This window comes from Moschus berezovskii, chromosome 22, assembly GCF_049115385.1.
Source record: "Moschus berezovskii isolate FMDL1 chromosome 22, NW_MosBer_1.0, whole genome shotgun sequence".
In the NCBI taxonomy this organism is placed as follows: domain Eukaryota; kingdom Metazoa; phylum Chordata; class Mammalia; order Artiodactyla; family Moschidae; genus Moschus; species Moschus berezovskii.
In genome coordinates, this window is record NC_142481.1 from 41,148,099 (window position 1) to 41,162,790 (window position 14,692).

A 14,692-nucleotide genomic window follows, 5' to 3' on the forward strand; every position below is an offset into this window, starting at 1 on the left:
AGCGATGCTGCAGCAGGGACCACCAGGAGCCTGTTCAGGAGTGGAGGCTTTCCAGGTCCCTCTTCCACCACCCCCATCAGGGACTGACGGGCAGCCTCATCTTCCTGGGACCCACCCCCCCAGCTCAGCCCCTTCCCCAGCCCCTTGCTCATTCAAGCCCCGAAGGACCCACCATGACCTCCTCTCATCTCTCCCCAAGATCTGCCTCCTCCAACCCCACTCCCGGCTTTTTCCGGTGACAATAATGAAGCTGAAAATGTCGCCAGAAAAGGCATCGATCTGTTTATCTATCACTTGCTAATCAAAAGTTTCCTGCCTCCTGTTAAAATACCAGTGATTTCCTTTGTGGAATCAAACAGGTCTACTCTCAGAGCCTGAGCGCATCAGTGGGGACAGTTTAATTACTGCCTTTGACGCTCCTTCCCCGAATACCAATCTTCCCTGGGTTACACGATGAACACACATTAGGGGGAAGGATTAAATCAAAAAGCAGGAACTGACTCATCACAGGGCATCTCATGTGGAATCAGGCTTCCCTGTCGTGCCCTCCAGCCCTTCCCAGGACCCAGGCATTCCCGAGTATCTACCTGAGGAATTCCAGAACAGTCCCAGGGGGGCCCACTGTTTTATCCTCTGAGTCTCTTTAATCACATAATAAATGCCATGGTTAGACCGTGGGCTTTTGAGTCAAAAAGTCTGGTCTAACATTCCGGTCCTAGCTCTGGCCACTTAATTTCTAGGAGCCTCCGTTTCCTTGCATGTAAAATGGGAATGTTAAATACCCATATAAAGGACTGCTGGGAAGATCAAATCAAATGAAACAGGCAGTGGATCGACTCAGAGGGTATCATGCTAAGTGAAAATGTCAGACAGAGAAAGACAAATGTAATATCACTGATACATGGGATCTAAAAACTACAACAAGCTGGTGACTATAACAAAAAAGGCATACACGGACAGACACAGAGGACAGACTAGTGTCACCAGTGGGGAGAAGGCAGGGTGGGGAGGGTAAGTACAGGGGAAATCAGGGGCGATGAACTGTTACATATAAAATAAGCCACAAGGAGGGACCTTCCCTAGGGGTACAGTGGCTAAGACTCTGGGCTTCCAATGCAGACAGCCAGGGTTCAATCCCTGGTCAGGGAACTGGATCCCACATGCTGCAATTAAGAGTTCAGATGCCAAAACTAAAGATCCTGCATGCTACAGCTAAAATCCGACACAGCCAAATAAATAAATAAAATGTTTTTAAAGTAAAATAAAAATAAACAAAAAATAAACTACAAGGATATATTGTACTACACAGGGAATATAGCCAACACTTTACAATAACTCTAAATGGAGTATAACCTCTAAAAATTGTGAATCGCTATATTGTACACAGGTATCTTATATAACATTGTACATCAAGTATACTTCTATAAAACATAATTTAAAAAATTATTGATAATCCCGCAAAAATGAAACAGGTGAACCTTGATTATAGTGTGAGATCAATTAATGAGCACCATTATAATCCTTATTCCCATTAAATAGATCAACAAATCGATGTTTATAATAGATAATATTTTATTTTAAATACACCAGTAAACATTATACTTTTTTAAAATCTGGGATGTTATTATAAAATGTGATAGACTGTCTTCTCTATACATCATTGTATGCTCAGTGCCTAGAACTGTGCTGTCCACAGGAAGAGTTCATAAATTTAGAGAATGCATAATTATAAGAGGGACAGGGAATGATACATGGTCACACATATGAACTGTCTTCCTGAATGCCTGACTCTGCGGTGAAAAGATGAAGCAAACATGGTCCCTTACAGGGATGCTGACTCAGACCTCCGCCACCCAGACTTTAACTCCTAAGCCATCTTGCAGGAGGGTGCTGACAACATATGCACCCACTGACAACATCCAACTGTCCCACTTAACAGGGACGACCAGGGTGGTGGACATTTCCACCCTCTCCTGATACCAAATTCATTTGTCAGAAGCAAATGACTGTTGTACGATGCCATTTATACACATAACAATCAGGTTAGATTTTAGATTTTCAAAGAAGCAAATTATAACTTTTTTTTTTTTTTGGCTGTGCTAGGTCTTCGCGGCTGTGTGCAGGCTTTCTCTAGTTGCAGTCAGCAGAGGCCTCTCTCTAGTTGCTGCATGTGGGCTTCTCATCGTGGTGGCTTCTCCTGTTGCAGAGCATGGGTAGGAGTGTGAGGGCTTCAGTAGTTGTGGTATCCGAGCCCAGCTGCCCCAAGGCATGTGGAATCCTCCCAGACCCGGGATCGAACCCGTGTCCCCTGCATTGACAGGAGGATTCCTAACCACTGGACAAGCAGGGAAGTCTGATAACATCATTTATAAAAATCAAGAAAGATAATTCCCCTCTTCTGTCTGGAAAACAATAAAGTCCATGGTCCCCTTTTCGCTCCTCCATCACCCCCAGGTCTTCACGTCTCTGTCTCTTTCTCTGTGTGTGTGTGTGTGTGTGTGTGTCTCTCTCTCTTGCACACTTGCCTGCTTTCTTCCTACACTGATACTCTCACACCTTCCCATGTGGATGGAAACTGGGTTTCCCCTGCAATTCATCAGCTGCCCCTGATGCTATGCTGGACTCCTCAGTCAGAGAACCAGCCGGAAGCCATGTCCCCAACACACTGGCTCTTCCCATTTTTTGTCAGTGACATCAGGAAGCATGACCTTGCTTGAAAGTTAAAAACTTCAACCTCAGGGGGTGGGGGCCTTTCTGTGATGGTCCCACCAACAGGCTTATCCCCGTGGCAGCTTCCTGTCCTTCCATGAGTGTCCTGAGTGATGTCAGTAGGAGAAAAAAGGCTCTCCATCCATCCCTGGGCTCTCTCTGCCAGCACCCTGGGGCACAAGGGACCTCTCCTGTGGATGCTCTTCCAATCATAATGCAGCTGGAGGGAACCTGAGACTCAGTGGGGTTATCCACTCCCCACACTAAGACTCCAATGAAAAACCTGGATGTATTATTCTTCAAGGTCTTTTCTCCAAAACATCACATTTCCCCATCTATGAGAACTAGGAGGAAGACCCTTTTCTGGAGACTCTACTAGAAGAGGCTAAAATGGTACCACCCGAGTCAATAAATACGCACAGAGGATCAGACTCACATATGTATATAAAACCAGGACTGTGTGCCTACGTGCCGTGGTGATGACCCTCAGAGCCAGGAGTCCCGTTGGGGAGAGGACAACTCAACAGACAATTACAGCACAGCATGAGACATCTGGGAATGCTGGGGATGGCAGGACGCAGAGGGAATTTTCAGAAATCAGGCAGGGCTTTGTGTGGAGGAGGGGTTTGGCCAGGGAAATGCAAGGTGTGCAAGGGCGGAAGGTAGGAAGAGTCCGGCCACCCTGGACTGGTGAGCCGTGTTGCAGAGTTCCTCTTGAGGTCAATGGCGAGTCATCAAACCACTTTAAATAGTGATGCAATCTTATTTGAACTTCGCTTAGGGCTTCCCTGGTGGCTCAGATGGAAACAAATCTGCCTGCAATGCGGGAGACCCGGGTTCAATCCCTGGGTGAGGAAGATCCCCTGGAGGAGGGCATGGCAACCCACTCCCCACTCCAGTGTTCTTGCCTGGAGAAATCCAAGGACAGAGGAGCCTGGTGGGCTACAGTCCACAGGGTCGCAAGAAGTCGGACATGGCTGAGCGACTAACACTTCCTTTCACTTTGGGTCACGGGGTGGGTATTTGAGAAATGACCCCAGGAGTCTGATGGTTTGGCTCCTGCAGTGTGTTCTCTTCCCATAACTGACACACCACTCTAGGGAGACCGCATCATGGTTACACGGGGCCATGTGGACTCTCTGCAGCCCCATCTCTCTGGGCTTGCCCCTCTCCTTCTGGGCTCCCTTCCCCGCGTTCTGTCTTTTCTCCCTCCCCACTCTGTCCTCTTTTTCCTCTGTCTGGGTCTCTCTCCCTCTCCCACACCCTCTCCCCCACGTCTTCATTTCCACCATTTCTCTATTCTCAGCCCGCCTGGATTCCCCACCTTTTCCGAACCTCTGGCGGCCGCAACATAGGGAGCTGGATGTCATTTATTTGTGTGACCCCCTCCCCGCCCCCGCTGTCAGCACACACACAATTCCCACCCAGCTCATAATGTAAATATGACCTTTCTGATACTCATTATCAATTAAAGGAACAAATCCCCTTCTCCGAGAGCGCTCCAAGCCGCGCCGGAGACCTTTCCAGGCAAGAGCACAAAAGGGCCTTTCACGTGGGCTGCCAGATCGTCTATCTCCCGTCCCTCGGAGGCCTCAGGGCTGGGTGGGGAGACGGGCACAGACGGGGCAGACCTGCAGAAACAAGTGCGGCTCGAGGCCCCTCAAAAGTCCTTGTGTCTGTGGATTGCACCGTGTGGCCAATTCCCCGGTCAAACCACGGTGAGTCAGAGGAAAGGCAGGGAATGCCAGCTTTCCATTCCTTCTTCCCTTTGTCACTGCGGCAGACACAAGTCAGGCTTCTCATAAGGCCCCTGATTGCCCAGCTCTGGCCACTAGGGCTTCAGCGGCCACCCTTCGGCCCATCGAGAGAGTTCCTTCGCTCTTCTGGCTGATGGACTAAACGCCCACTTTCAGCCAAAGATGGACCCCAGTCCATGGATGGAGCAGCCCTGGGACTCAAATACAGGCACCTTGCAAATAAAATTTTTTAAAAAAGAGTTTACATATTTTATATATATATATTTTTGGACAGCAGGATATCTGGCACGAAACTGTACCCAGGCGGAGCTGGGCAAGGGACAGGACAACCTCCAGGATGGAACACGTGGCCGCTTCCTATGACTGCATCCCCAGGGCCTTTGTCCCAGATTTCCCTGACACCCCAGGCCCACAAACCACCCAGAAGGAAACCCTTCGGACAACACGTGACCTGCAGGGCTGTCACAGCCATGGCTTCACGGATGCTTAGGGAGGGGTGGCAGTTCCCCAACACACCCATGACGCGCCGGCGGGGACTAACCGCACCCATCTGGGTGTGTCTGGGGCCATGCTGTGTGCATTAGAGGCCCCGACTCGTGCCAATGGCATTGGGCACGGTGGTCGCCCCAGTCTGGTTTCCATTCCTAGAGCAACTCACCCACGGGCATCCCCAGGAAGAGGGAGGAGGCCAGACTGCTGGGGCGAAGGGCACAGTCGGTCAGCTGGGGAGCCACGGCAGACAGAGGGAGGGAGGGAGGGGAAAACTCAACATCCGCAAATTGTTAGACGGTGTGGCCTCGGTGGCTGAAATGTGCTGAGCTGAGACCCAGGGTGGCTTGCGTTATTGACTCCTGACAACCAGAGGAGTCTCAGAATTCAACCTGATGGAGAGGAGGTTAAACACGACTTGAATCAGATCATCTTCTTGTACCACCCTGGGTTACAGCAGCACTGGGTTCCAGGTTGTCCCCTGGTGTCTGTCCCTGCCTCTCCTTTCCAGGGGATAGAAAGCCAGGTCCACAGTAGCCAGGCCTTCAAGAGCTGATCTCCAGAAAGGCCCGGGGGGTCCCTGCGGGTGTGCAGCTCAGACCCCTGGGAGGCCAGCCCGCCTAGCTCCAGGCCTCCCTCCCTCAGCATCCGGCCTCTTTGGACCTTCCCTCCAGGACGAGATGCTCTCTGGTGGGGCCATAAGGCAGTGCAGGGACACCGCAAAGGTCAAGGTCAAGCTGGGTTAGGAGGAGGGGTCAACATGGGTTGGTCCCCAGTGCCTAAGGGACACACTCAAACACACACACGCACAGGAGCCAGGGTGTGAGGCTGACACGCTTGCCTAAGTAACATGAGCCCCTCCATCTGGCCGTCTCTATTTAAAAGGCCTCCTTTATTTAAAATGCAACACATAGGGACTTCCCTGGTGGTCCAGTGGTTTAAGACTCCACACTTCCAATGCAGAAGGCCGAGGTTTGATCCCTGGTAAAGGAACTAGATCCCACATGCCACAACAAAAACCCAAGAGCAACCAAATAAAATGCTTTTAAAATAGGATACGTATTGGGGGGTAAACAAGGGGAAAGATCTCCTCTCTTCCATTCCCCTAACTCGGGGCAAGATTTTCTCCTCTAAGAGGACTTCCTGCTCATCCTCCTGTTACAACTCTGGCGTCTCCTGTCATAATGGTATCTTCCCAGTCTCAGAAAATTAACAACTATAGCATCCTAAGTAGAAACACAGTACCAGGAATTTACACAATGGATAGACTGGCCGAAATTTTCCAAAATGTCTTCATGGCAGCGTTACTTTCAATAGCAAAATAACTGGACACAGTTAAACAAATAGCTATTTATGGTCTGATACCAGAACCTGGCTGAGTACGAGGTTATGTATCCTAGGCATTAAAACACACAAGGAGCGGGGCAAGAAAAGCAGCGTGTCTCAGGCCCGCCTCCACAGAGCTCACAGGCCAGTGCGGGGAGGTTGGGTAACAGTAGCCAGGCAGGACATCTAAGTGACCCTGGGAGGAACAGACCTGCAGACCTGGAGGCAAAAGAAATTTCCTAGCTGCTCTTGCTTCCACCTCTCCCCAGTCATATATGGCATCCTTTTTTAAAACTTTTTATTTTATATTGGCATATAGCCAATTAACAATGTTGTGATAGTTTCAGGTGGACAGCAAAGGGACTCAGCCATACATATTCAGGTATCCATTTTCCCCCAAACTCCCTTTTCATCCAGCCTGCCACATAACACTGAGCAGAGTTCCCTGTGCTGGACAGCAGGTCCTTGCTGGTTATCCATTTTAAATATGGCAGTGTGTATATGTCCATCCCAAACTCCTTAACTATTCATCCTCCCCCGGGGAACCATAAGTTTGTTCTCTAAGTCTGTGAGTCTGTTTTGTAAATAAGTTCATTAGTACCATTTCTTTTTAGTCTCTGCATGTAAGGGATGTCAATGGTGGGAAGATCTCCAGGTTATGAAGAATATGGTATCAGCATGTAAGAATTACTCCGTGATTCCCCCTCTACTCCTATGAAAATGAAATATTCCTTAAGCTAAAAGTTCAGTTACCACTAAACCATGTTTCCCTCTGAAGGAAACACTGCAGTCTAGGCAGGGGCTAGAGAATGAGTCCTTTTAGTTAATACATTAACTATTTATTGTCTAGGCATTACATTGAAAAATTACCTGGGGGTAATGTTTAAAGCCCTAAACTTAATAAGACAATAAACATTTCTTATCTCACATAGTTTCTCCAGGTCAGGAATCTGGGAGCAGGTCCAAGGGTTCTTCATGATGTTGCGGTCACCAGGAGGCGTGACTGGGGTTGGAGACTCAGTTTCCAAGGTGGGCAGGAGGCCTCAGTTCACCACCATGCGGACTTCTCCACCAGGCTGCTTGAGCAGCCTCACAACACGGCCGCCAGCTGTCTCCAGAGCAGGTGATGCCAGAGGAAGTGGGATGAGAGCCAAGTGTCTTGAATATCCTGGCCTTGGAAGCTGCACACCATCATTTACATAATATCCTACTGCTTACACAGGTCATTTCTATTGAGTATGAGAGGGGATCACTCAAGGGCATGCATACCAGGAGGCAGAGATCACTGAGGGTCATCTTTTCGTTTTCGGCTGTGCCATGTGGCATGTGGGATCTTGGTTCCCTGACCAGGGATCAAACCCATGCTCTCTGCAGTGGAAGCGAGGAGTCTTAACCACCCCAAGGGAAATTCTCATTGGGGGCCACCTTGAAGACTGGCTACCATAGTAATTAACATTCACATTCAGTAACCCCAAACACCACCATCTCTGACTCTACTCCACCTTTCACTGGCCCCTAGTCCCCCCACTTGCCCCACAAAGATTCCCACTTGCTGCTGCTGCTGCTAAGTCGCTTCAGTCGTGTCCGACTCTGTGCGACCACATAGACGGAAGCCCACCAGGCTCCCCCGTCCCTGGGATTCTCTAGGCAAGAACACTGGAGTGGGTTGCCATTTCCTTCTCCAATGCATGAAAGTGAAAAGTGAAAGTGAAGTCGCTTTACTCCTCGCGACCCCATGGACTGCAGCCTACCAGGCTCCTCCCTCCATGGAATTTTCCATCTCTCAAATTCCTTTTGGAACAGAAGAAAGCATAAGTTAACTTATTCACTTTAATAAAACAGTGCCCACCTATCATCCTATATTAACGGTCCCAGGGGATCTGACACCCTCTCTTGTTTTGTTTCTACCATTTCTCTTCCACCAGCCCATGTTTCTGCCATCAGCAATGACCTGAAGATCCCTAAATATGGATGGTCACCACCCCACTCCAAGCTGCGTATTTGTTAAAACTAGCTGTGTGATCTTTGACAGGTTTCTTAACCTCTCTGGGCTTCTTTCTCCTTATCTGTAAAATGGGGCTAATAAAGTAGCTGCCTCTCTCAAGTGTTATGAGGATAAAATGAGATTCCATGTGTCAAGTACTTAGAATGCACCTGGCATGGAACAGGCACTATTAATCTTCTCATTCCTGTTACTCTATCAACATTGTATCCTTCTGGAATCCCCTCTCACCAGGGCTGCTTATCAACATCCTACCCCTGGGTCTCCTAGCCTCCCCAAGCAGGAGTGAGACCCCACTCCCCTGCGTTTCTAGAGCCCATTTCCACCTTCCGCAGCCTGGTGACATTCTGCCTTACAACGCACGAGTGTCCCTTCATCTACGTTCCCCATTCTCCCGACTCCTCAACCCACACTAGCTAAACTGTGAGCCCCTTGGCACTGTCTCGAGTCCTTAGCGCACAGCGGGAGTGCATGTGATTTACCCTCGTTAGATGACCAGCAAGCATGCGCTGAAAAAGTCATTAGAGGCGTTTCTCTGGTAGTCCAGTGGTTAAGACTTCACCTTCCAGTGCAGGGGGTGAGGGTTCTATCCCTGGTCAGTGAGCTAAGCTCCCACATGCTTCCTGGCCAAGAAACCAAAACACAAAACAGAAGCTGTATTGTAACAAATTCAATAAAGACTTTAAAATAGTCCACATCAAAAAAAAATTCTTTAACAAAAGTCATTAGAGAACTGAATTTCCCTCAAAAGGTGAAACTTTTGTGCTACTTCCATTTTCCTAGAGCTGGTCTCTTCAGTTATAAAAAGGATAAATCATTCTTTAAATCTACAACACATAAATTTTACCATTTTAACCCTTTTTGAGTGTCCAATTCTGTACATTCAACTCCCAGTTATCGTACAGTCATCGCTATCATCATTTTCCATAACCGTCTGTCCCATTAAACAGTAACTCCCTACTTTTCCCTCCCTGTCACCCCTGGCAACCACCATTCTACTTTCTTCCTCTATGACTTTGACTCATCTAAGTACTTCATATGAGTGGAATCATACAGTATTTGCCCTTCTATGTCCAGCTTGTTTCACTTAGCACGAAGCATTAGTCACTAAGTCATGTACTACTCTTTGAGGCCCCATGGACTATAGCCCACCAGCCTCCTCTGTCCATGAGATTTCCCAGGCAAGAATCCTGGAGTGGGTTGCCATTCCCTTCTCCAGGGGATCTTCCCAGCCTAGGCATCAAACCCAGGTTTCCTGCATGGTAGACAGATTCTTTACCATCTGAGCTACCAGGGAAGCCTCCTGGTAGCTGATAATGTTTATTATTTAAAGCTCACTTAGCGTATCTTCAAAATTATAGCATGAATCAGATTCATTCCTATTAATTCCTATTAAGGAATCCTATTCATTCCTATTCATTCATATTAAGCCTGAATAATATTATTTTGTAGGCAGAGACTACATTTTATTATTCATTCATCAACTGGGTTGATGGGACAACTGGGACATTTGGGTTGTTTCTACCTTTTGGCTATTGTGAATAATGCTGCTATGGCAGTCCTTGCTTTCAGTTATTTAGGATATAAGCCCACAGGTGGAATTGCTGGATCAGACAGTTGGGCCATACATACTGTGTTTTTCACAGAATTTGTACCATTTTACATTCTCACCAGCAGGACACAAGGGTTCTAATTTCTTCACATCCTTGTCAATATTTCTTTTCTGATTTTTGGAGAAGAGCCATCTTCGTGGGTATAAAGTATGTAAGTCTTATCCTCTAATGGCTTTTAATTTTTATTATTTAAAGCTCTGGCTCAAATGACAATATCACCAGGAGGAAAGGACACCGAAGTCCAGTCATGACTCCAGAATCAGACTCCACTTAGCATCCAAAGTGAAAGTGAAAGTCACTCAGTCGTGTCTGACTCTTTGCGACCCCATGGACTATACAGTTCAAGGAAATCTCCAGGCCAGAATACTGGAGTGGGTAGCCTTTCCCTTCCAACTGAGCAATGAGGGAAGCCCTACTTAGCATCCAAGGCAGATTCCAAAGCCAGCACCTGCTTGGTCACCTGCCCCTGTGTCTCCTTGGGACACACAGACCACATACCTGTCTCTATGTGTGGCCTCCATCTCTTCTCTCCCTGCAGGATTCCAGGGGAAGAAGTAAACGATCACCCCAAATGTAGAGACAAGAGTGATCTAAAGATCGAGGACTCCCCAGTGAGACTTGTCTGAGACCAGTTCCTGAATAGAGCTTGGAACGTAACTTTCATAAGAAAGAAGACTCTCTTCCAAGACCGGTTTGGAAAGTGCAGTTCCAGAGGCTGGCAAGTCCAGGTCACAGTGACTCAGCTTTGCTTGGTACCCTGAAGCCTGTCAGACAGCTCCAGATCTTCTCTCCATTTGCATTCTTCACTCCAGGTGAGCTGACCCTACTGGGCATGCTCAGTGTCTCCTGGAAGGCCTCAAACAAGAGACCCTGTGATGCAGTAATTGACAAGCCTGGGCTCCCATCTCAGCCTTGTCTCTGGCAGGAGGGACAGGAGGACATACTTCAATTTTACGAGTTTATGAGAAGGGAGAAGGAGGGGAGCAATGTCATGACCCGAGTGTACCATACCACACCTTCCCTTCCCACTCACAGCTGCAAGTATATACAACAGCCATTCTGCAAACAACCTATGTGTCCAGCGAGAGAGGATTGAGTCAATAAAAGTATCTCCATAAGATGGGATAGTGTACAGCCATTAAAAATGATGCTGACAATGTTCGGAGTTGAACATTAAAAGGAGGTTTACAAAATGCCATGCGCAATTTTATTTTTGTAACACAGGTAAGTACATGTGTCTATACACAAAACAGGTTTTGGAAAATAGCCCTGAAAGAAGTAAGAGTAGATATTTTTTCTGGATGAGAGAGATTGAGTGAGTTTTCCCTTTTCTTCCTTTTACTTCTATTTTTAAAAAAAAGAAAAAAAAACTATTGCTTTTGTAATAAGAGATAAAAGTCTATTTTACAATTAGCCCCATACCTAGTAAATGTCAAAAGTGGGATTTGAACCTATATTGCTCTCTAGGACACCATGCTGATTTCTGTCCCAGCAGCAAATGTCTGCTCTTGAGTTTCTGTTCACTTAGAATGATCTCTTTCCCAGGGGGACACCCGCCTCCCCCACCAGCACCATGCCTCACTGAATGACCCTGTTCATAATTTCAAGTACTTCTGCAGGTCTCGGGAGGATTCGTAGGTTGATAAAACCTGGTCTCATTACTCGGCTGGTTCCCTATTCTAAATTATTGGCTAAACCAGTCAGCTTTTTTGCTTATACACAGTAAGCCCTAATCACCATTTCACTTGGACATTAAAAAGCCACTCCCTAGGCCACCATACCTGTTCCATGCTGCCTCCAAACCCCTTCCACTAAGCATGAGTGCCAAAGCCAAGAATGGGAATGACCAAACACTTAAAGTAAGATATTCCCATTTCTGAGTCTATCAAGGTGTCTTAGCAAATTTCCTCTTTAATTTACGTAATTTCAGTTAGCATCACTCCCCTTCCCAAGGGGCTTTTGTATATCAAACATAAACAGGAAATACGAGTCAGTACTCTCACCTTTGCCAAAGCCTAAATGAAATCAAATAAAAAACAGTAATAAAATAAAATAAATGATGGTCACCACCTCACCAAAGCTATTTCACAGTAACAAGGTCTGACAAGTATTAATTCACAGAGCAGCCATATACATGCCCAGACTATAGGCAGCGAAATTCACTTCCCAGTCCTGTAAACTAAGAATGTTTTCATCCCAAAGAATCTTCAGAATTCAAGTCTATGAAATTTGAACTGTGCAGCATCTGCAAATAAAATTTCACCAGGGAAGGGATTCAGATAGAAGTCCACTGATGGAGAGTTCCACTTGGAATTTTCAGTTTTTAAGAAAGAAACAAACCTTATCACAAATCCAGGAACACTTTGCCACCAAGAGTGGAAAACAGAACCACTGGAAAATCATGCACTCACAAAAAGATGCTAAACCGCTAAAATCTTTAACATGGGCAGTAATGACTCCGTTTTATGTTTGAAGAGCAAGCCCTTTTCTGGCACAAATTCTTTCGAAATTTCAAGGGGACCTCAGAACGTAGAACATTGACGCCCTCGGGTAGAAAACTCACCCTGGGTTCAGCAGAGTGGGGAGGGTGAGCTTCATTGGACCTAGGAATTCCTGGGAAAGAGCTTATCCTACAGGAAATGAGAAACAAGCTGCAGACCTACCATGTTACAGTGATGGGTCAGTGTGGGAAAGGAAGGCTGTCTACTACTCAGATGGCTGTCCAGTCCAGCCAGGGAATTGATGTCTGAATTCTAGGAATAAGAAGCCTAAAGAAAGAGGGAGTAAAATGAAAAGAGCTAAGAGGAAAATGATGTTGACTTCATTAGAAAGCTAATGAGGATAACTTCTCAAAGCATCATAAGAGTTCTTTAAATACTGAAAGCATAAACTAGTCCTGCTCTCTCACTGAGTCACAAAGAGTAGGGCCAGGGAGGAGCTAATATTAAAGGAATGAATGAACTCGGGGGACAGGACTGCCTGCGGACGCGCTGGGAAAACAGACAAGACTTCACGTGCGGCATTAGCGGTGGTAATTGAACAATTAAAAGTAGGACACAAGGAAAATGGGGGACTCTTGATTGTAGCTGAGATGACTGGAGTGCAAGTATTCGTGAGACACCTCTGATCGCTCCCAGAATGAGCTAGAATGAATCTAAATGGAGAGTCCACAGAACTAATAGAAGGAAACTTAGAGCAAGGAGGTCATTACTCTTACTAAGACCTTCTGGTTGGTACCTTCCCCACTTGGGTAGCCTGGGCAACAAGGTTGCACACACAACTGCCCTCACGAGATCAAAGGCTCAGTTGGTTTCTATTGGGAGTTCATCAATAGAGGAACCCAGATGCCAAGTCAGTCGGTTTTAATGAAGCACCTCCTAAGATGTACTCTGAGATTCTTTGGCTTTGATGATGAGTGAGAGCTGTCAGAATCACAGGTGGGAGGATGGGGAGAGGAAGGTTATGTAAAAGAGAATTTAGTCACACCAAGACTGAAAACAGGCAGAATAATCCAAGATCCACTTCTTCTAGAGCCCTACTTCTTCTTTACCAGGTAAGGGTCTGGCCTCTTTTCCTTTGTTAGGGCCAAGTCTTGAAACGATTGGGACACAGGCAAGTTTTTCTTTCTTTGATCCCTGCTTCCATCTCCCACTCTCCCCAAACTCCTCCCAAGGAGTCTGAATACCTGAAATATCAACTGGAATTTGCAAATTCATAGAAGATTCTAAGTGTAAAATTTCTCCAGACTCATGGGAATGGAACTTTAAATGGTAGGAATTCCATGGAGGTAGCAGTGAGAAAAAAGTGAAACAATGAGCACAGAAGCTTCCGAGGTGGCTTAGCGGTGAAGAGCCCACCTGCAATGCAGGAGCCACAGGAGATGCAGGCTCAGCCCCTGGGTCGGGTAGATTCCCTGGAGGAGGAAATGGCAACCCACTCCAGTATTCTTGCCTGGAGAAGCCCATGGACTGAGGAGCCTAGCAGGCTACAGTCCTTGGGGTTGTAAATAATCGAACACGACTGAGTGACTAAGCAGCAAAGCAATGCAAGACCACAGGATCCAACAGGAGGACCTGAGCCTCCAGGGCTTTGTGCCCTAAGGATTAGAAACATGAGCTCAAACATTTAGTTCTAGGTGTTGTTCTGAGCCACTTTAGAGTAAAACAGATCCGAAACCAATCAGGCTATGTTTTTCCTGGGTAGGTAGCTTTGAGCCTCAATTTGTTTTTTGTAAATTGGGGACAATGAATTTCTGAGAGTTACTGGAAGACGTGAGCACAGGGACCGGTCCACAACATTATTCTCCTTATTGATAACATTGTTCCCCTCCCTGACCTTCCAACACTCACATCTCACATTCCAATTCAAACTGTTTCCTAACAAAGCAGGTGAAATGGGATCTCTTTCCTGGCCTTGTCCCCTTAATGATATCACAACATGTCAAGATCCTTTTGATCACAAATGACTGCTACCCAAGTCAAACTGGCCTAAGCAAAGTAGGAATTTACCTGTTCATCTAATCAATTCTTTTAGGGGCAGTATCGCTTTATGGCTTTCAGGCATGGCTGGATCCAGGGGCCTTTGTACTATCATTAAGACTTGGTTCTTCTGGCTTAACTTCTTTCATCTGTTTTTCTCTGCTTCAACCATACTATCTGCACGATTGGTTCTCTTGGCAGCTTCTTAAGCCAGCAATCTCTGCATTAAAAGAAAGGCTCTATTTTTCCAAATAGTTATAGAAGTTCTGAAACCAATAACTGGCCAGGATGATGGGATGCTCTAATTGACCTGGAGAC